Source organism: Haliaeetus albicilla, chromosome 28 (genome assembly GCF_947461875.1).
Source record: "Haliaeetus albicilla chromosome 28, bHalAlb1.1, whole genome shotgun sequence".
Classification (NCBI taxonomy): Eukaryota; Metazoa; Chordata; class Aves; order Accipitriformes; family Accipitridae; genus Haliaeetus; species Haliaeetus albicilla.
In genome coordinates, this window is record NC_091510.1 from 11,847,139 (window position 1) to 11,853,138 (window position 6,000).

A 6,000-nucleotide genomic window follows, 5' to 3' on the forward strand; every position below is an offset into this window, starting at 1 on the left:
ATTTCAGATTTGTAACTGTAAACTTGATTAATGAAGCATTTGCAGATTGTACTATCTTCCTTGTGGAAGACATTTCTTCCCAAACCTAAACCAGTGATTCTCCTAGTCTTCAGCAAACCATTTTGTTTCAAACAGCATCCATCATCTTGCCAATGAAAATGTCAATAGCACAGAGAGAAGCAGCACATTTATGTAATTTTTCCACATAGAAGAAGGTAGCTATGTAATAAATCTAATATGAAAAATATTTCATGTTGTTTTTACGACATGTAAACACAAATCAAATTGTTTAGAACACTGCAGGATATCCCACTTAAAAGGACTCCAGGATTACATTTTATTTCTCTATGAGCATTGTTCTGAATAACCAAAAAATCTCAAGTTTTCTGTTTGTCACTGACAGAAGATTCATTAAAATCTGATGAAACAACAACTGCTTCTATTTCTGTCAGCTCTCAGTCAAGAATTCTTTCTTATGATCTTTAATTTAATAGCTCTTCGGCTTTTTTTAACTTTACGCAAATGTTCGTCTGGTTCAGTATAAATCTTCACTTTCTTTACTAACGCTATTACTTCACCAGCTTCCAGTTACTACTCCATTATTTTCAATCTTTCCATCTCAAAGGTATCATCAGTGGGCTACTTTCCAAGCACCAGTGGGGATCACCTCTGTTTCAAATTCCAGCTTAGCACCCACTCTTGCAGCTTGATGTGTGCAAGTAAACTGACCAGTGCTGACTATGTTGTGATATAACAGAAAACAATTATTACTTTTTAAATGAAGTTCAGAGATGGAAAGTCATCAACATATCAGTAGACATAATGGCATGACCTTATTTTTCTTACACACGTTCCTGTCTCCTGTCTCTTGGAATTAGTCTAAAAGGACATTGCTGTCTCATTTGGCTACCGACTTAAACGTCTGGACGTGGAATACATTTGCCCTACAGAGCCATGAGCCTGACTGAGTCCTCTAGACTGTACTTAAACACAAATACCGTGAACCAGTCACTGCAGTAAGTGACATTTATTGGCCTACTCCTGAAAGACCTGAACATCTTCTCCTTCCACTGAAGTTAACAAAGTTAAAGCTCATCAGGCCTTAGGATCAGCTGCCTCCAGTCCACACAAATCCCTGGGAGACGCCACTTTTATATATATTTTCCTGACTTGCTTGTACATAGTCACAGAGAAGGGAGCATCAGTGTTCGCACCGTCCAACACTGAGCTCCTCAGAGGACACCCGATTTGCGCGCAGACAACCGCGCGAAGCAGTGCTCTGAGTGGTCGGCGAGGACCAAGAAGCTCTGTCAGATGAAGGACTGGCTTTTTAAATGCTTCTGGCTTGCATGGGGTTTCTGTGACGCCTCAATAAAGTCCCACTCCAGAGGATGGGAAGCGCCAGGGACCAGGGCCAGCGAGCCTTGGGGGATGCTCAGGGATGGTGCTCAAAGCCAAATCCTGCTCTGCTAATGTCCAGTTGAGAAAGGAGGCCAGCTCACACTCCCATTACCCTGTCTGTCTTTGTTGGGTTAACAGAAGACAGACATCACATTCGTCACTTAATTAAACAGATACGATTCTAAATATAGATGGGAAAGTGGGAAAAAACAACTGAGTAAAGAAGTGCTATTTGTATGCAGTCATTTTCAAGGGTAGAAAAGAAACATTAAAGAAGATGAAAAGCAAAACATACAGCAATTACCATTACATATTACATCTTTCTACAAAATGTTTCTGCAAGAAGTTTCACCGCAGTATTTCTTATAATGATTGTTAGGCAAACACTGAGCATGTGGGTAAGGCTCTGATTTTACACCAACAAAATTCCAAGCATTTTCACAGCAAGCGTAGTGTTGGGTCCTTGCAATGTATATTATACTGACTAGCATAAGCTGGATGCAGAACATAATCAAAAACCCAGTAGTATTTTTGCCCCCAACTTGCTTGTTTCTCTGACACGATACATGAAAGTTTATCTGAAAGAGATGGGACCCAGTTCTCAGAAGCCAGCATCCATCTGTGGTAACAACTTCCCATGCATACACATCTTTGCAGTAATAACTGATCTACATGTAAACAAACCAGTTCTGTACATGCAAATTCTAACAGCTCTCAGGCAGATTGCCTCATCAACACGTGCAGGCGATACCACAGGCGGCTAGTACAAAAAATACACATGCATCAGTGCAAGTCAGATTGCCTATAAAAAAACAGCTACACATCTCCCAGCCATACACCTCTGATCCACCTCAATGTGGAGCTTAACTGCAAAATTTAGCATGAATTAGATAACACTTCTCCAAGAAAATGAGAAATTCTGCTTTATTACCACCCTGTGCTACCAATCAAACATAATGAATTTTTGATCCTCTGTAGTATAAACCACATTAATGCTAGCCATCTAAAGCAAACATCCCCAGTCTCCGAAATACAGCTGTAAATACTCCTGCCCAGGGTGCTGATCTTGGTGGCAATTTCTGGCATTAATTCCTCTCCACTTTCTCCTAAGTCCATACCGGTCAAATCTGGGTAAACAATAGCTTTCTGAAGGCTTGTCAGTTCCCATGAATTATTGCAGCTGTCTGCCTAAGCGACGTAAAACTGACATTATTTTTACAATTCTCTTAAGCTGAAATTTAAACTAATTTCAGCTATTCTCTCGTAGTATTTTTAATTGGATCAATATCATTCAGCCATTTTGAAAACTGTTATGACACACATAAACTAATACATACGTACACGAACATACTCTTTAATATAGGGGAATAAAGGTTATGCTGCAACTCTTTTATATACGTGTAACATTGAAGTGTTTATTAGAGGAGCCCAAGAGGGCCATAGCTTCCCTCATTGTACTGCAAGCGTTTTGTATGGGATGCATGCTCCCCACAAGGTAACAGCTACACATCTCCTGCACTTTAATCCATACTGTGACTGACGGTGACCCCTCCTCACAAGGCACTGCAATGTTCACTGGTGAAAATGCCCTACGACTGCTCTGAATTTGGCACCCTGAAGCCATATTACCGTAGGGGTTTTTGATTTTAACTGTGGGAGTCTAGGGTAGATAGAAGGTGAACTCGGGAAAGTGAGTCTATTAAAAGGTTCCTCAATTCTCAGATCTGACTTTTGTTCATATTTAAAGCCCACAGTAGGGGAAAGAGGAAAGATTTATTTTTTTTTCCTTGCAGCACTTCAGAGTCAATACATTTACCAAGATATGATCTGAATTCCATTCTGATTTGCAGAATGGTTAGCTAATTGGCAAGCACATACAATTTAAGAACTAGATTTCCTAGATTAAACTCATTACTTCAAGCTTTTTATGTTTGACTCCGAGTCCCCGCATAACCTCTTCCCCTGCCGATTATCCGCCCTGCTCCCTTTTCCCGTTGCATTCCTGTATCCGTCTCCTTCTCCAGCAAAGGTTTGCCTCACCTGCCCCGGGTGCCTCCTCCTGTCCAGGCTCCCTCTCTCGCAGCCCCGGCTCCTCATACCTCCGCCGCCGAAGGCTCGACCCGAGGGTTACGGCGGTCCTCTCCGAGCCACCGGCACCTCGGCAGAAATTACTTGTCTCACCGCACTGTTACATTTCCCCGGAATGAAGCTAGTTATTAGGCGGCGGCGGAGCTGGTTGTTGATCTGCGTTACCCTCCAGCTGACTGCCTTTTTAGCATGCACGATCTTCAGGCCACAGACTACGCCTTTCTTTTGTGTCTGGAAAGCCTGTAGCAGTTGCTGGGCACTAGGAACAAACCCAGCTTTGTATCGGGAGCGACGAAAACTCTTGTCCCCTAAGAGGACTGCAATCCTCGGCCACCTTGACTAAAGAAAAGGATTAAAAAAGGTCCGGGGATGTTTTAGGATGGGTAATCTTCTCCAAAGCAAGGCTCGTTTCCTGTTAACTGTATGCTTGTTATTTACACTGAAAATAAAGCTCACCGAAAGCTTGAAGTTGCCTTTACTTTGAAAAGAATATGTTATCTTCACATATGCAAAGCGGGTTTAACGTTGATAACCCCAGAGTTATTGACCTTGTATTTCAGCTGTTCTCAGTGTGCACTTTGGCTTTTTCTGTAATAAGATCATCTTACCACCAGATGATTATTGATCACTTATGACAGAAACAAAAAGCCTTGACCAGACTCATCTATTCATTGCACTCACTGCAAACCGATATAAAAAATGACAATCCCCCCCCCCCCCGCCCCAAACTGAGTCACTGTCAAAAACACCACCTAAAGATGAAACCCAGAGGGCTAGGAAAGACAGCAAAGCGACAGTAAGTTTTAGCAGAGACCTGCTTGCCGAACGACTACCACCTGGCAACAGCAATGGCGCTACCAACCGAGGACAACATCAGTCGGAAGAAGTCCTCATCGCCAAACCCAAACCTGCCGGGGCCTTTCCCCGCGCAGCCCACCCGAGCGAGGGAGATGGGCTATGGCAGCGTGAGGAGTCTGTGGACCAGGGCTGGGGGCTGGGGGGCGGGGGGGGGCAACTACAGGACCCACGGGGCCATCAGCACCGTTGCCAACCCAACGCCGCTAGCAGCGGCAAGAAGACGCGTCCCTCATCCTCAACTTCGGACGGGCCCGGGCGGGTGGGCGAGGAGCGGGGTCATGGAGGGAGAAGCTTCTAGACGAACCTGCTCACACGTTTCCACGATGTGCTTCTCCCCCCCACACACACCCCACCACTCTGCCCCGGGAGGGGGGACCCAGACCACAGCACCCAGCTGGGGGGGGGGGGGTGATTTGGGCTCCTCTCCTCTGTGAGGCGACGGTGGGGGCTGTTCCCTGCCCGCCCCAGCGAGGGGCTGAGGGCAGGGGGCTGGGGGGGGGCACGGCCGGGGGTCGGGGAAGTGCGGAGATGCGGGGGGTACCGGCCGCGCCGGGAACCGGGAACCGGGTGGTTGCGTACAGATTTTTGAGGTAAAAGTGTGCGATTTCTCACCCTCACAAAAGGGAGGAGGAAGGAAAGATGATCAAGGAAACAAACCAGGCAGGGGAGGGATGGGGGGGGTGGGGGGGAGAAGAAAAGGAGGGAGAAACAAAGGGAAGAATAAAACCCTCTCCGGGAACAAGCAAACAAAGAGGGTAAGAAGAGCTCGGCGGTCTCCCCGGGGGGGTACCCCCCCCCACCGGGCTCCCCGGCACCGCGGCACCCCGCCCCGACGTACCGTCGTGTGTGTGTGTGTGTGTCCCGGGGGAACCGGAGGGGCTGCGGCCCCGGGCTACCGCCCCCCGGCCCCGGGCTACCTCCCCCCCAGCCCCGGGCTACCTCCCTCCAGCTCCGGGCTACCTCCCCCCCGGCTCCGGGCTACCTCCCTCCGGCCCCGGGCTACCTCCCTCCGGCTCCGGGCTACCTCCCTCCGGCCCCGGGCTACCCCCCCCGGCCGCGCAGCGCGGAACCCCGCGGGCAGGACCCCGCTCCTCGCCGCTGTCGCCCAGGGAAGTTCGGCGGCGCGGAAATATCGTCGTCCCCCCCCCGTCCCCCCCAAATCCCTCCCTTTTCCGCGGGGTCGGGGCACCTTACCTGCCGGCTGGCACTCCTCGGGGAACGGGGAGAGGGGGAAGGAGGCGGAAAAAAAAAAAAAATAAAAAAATAAAAAAAAATAGGGAGGGGGGAGGAAAAAAAAAAATAAAAATAATAAAGCCACCCCAGTTTCCGAAAATTGCACCGCTCGATCAGGTTACTATGGAAATCATCGCGAGGAGGCAAAAAAATACCAAGCCGGGAGCCATCCTCATCCTCTCCGCCCCCGCGAAGGACCGCGGCGCCGGCAGCCGCTGCCTTCTCCCCCCCCCCCGGGCTCAGGGCTCCGCGTTTCCCCCCCCCCCGACCCCCCGTCTCTCCCCGCCGCCGGCTGCGGGCTGCTCTCCGCCGCCGCGCACCGGCAGCCGGCCCCGCGTCGCCAGCGGTGCTGTGTCTGTGTGTCTGTGTCTATGTCTGTGTGTCTGTGGTCCCCCCCCCCAAACCTCTCTCCCCCCCCCC

The 6,000-nt window shown here is 49.1% G+C and overlaps 1 protein-coding gene across 1 annotated transcript in view; it reads right to left on the reverse strand.

Moving 5' to 3' along the window:
• NAV3 (neuron navigator 3) overlaps positions 1-5,582 on the reverse strand; it is a 557,756-nt gene extending 552,174 nt beyond the window's left edge. The window contains exon 1 of the mRNA XM_069773360.1: positions 5,542-5,582. The gene's annotated coding sequence lies outside the window, so the exon portion shown is untranslated. The remainder of the gene's footprint in view (positions 1-5,541) is intronic.
• Between the last annotated feature and the right edge of the window lie 418 nt (positions 5,583-6,000).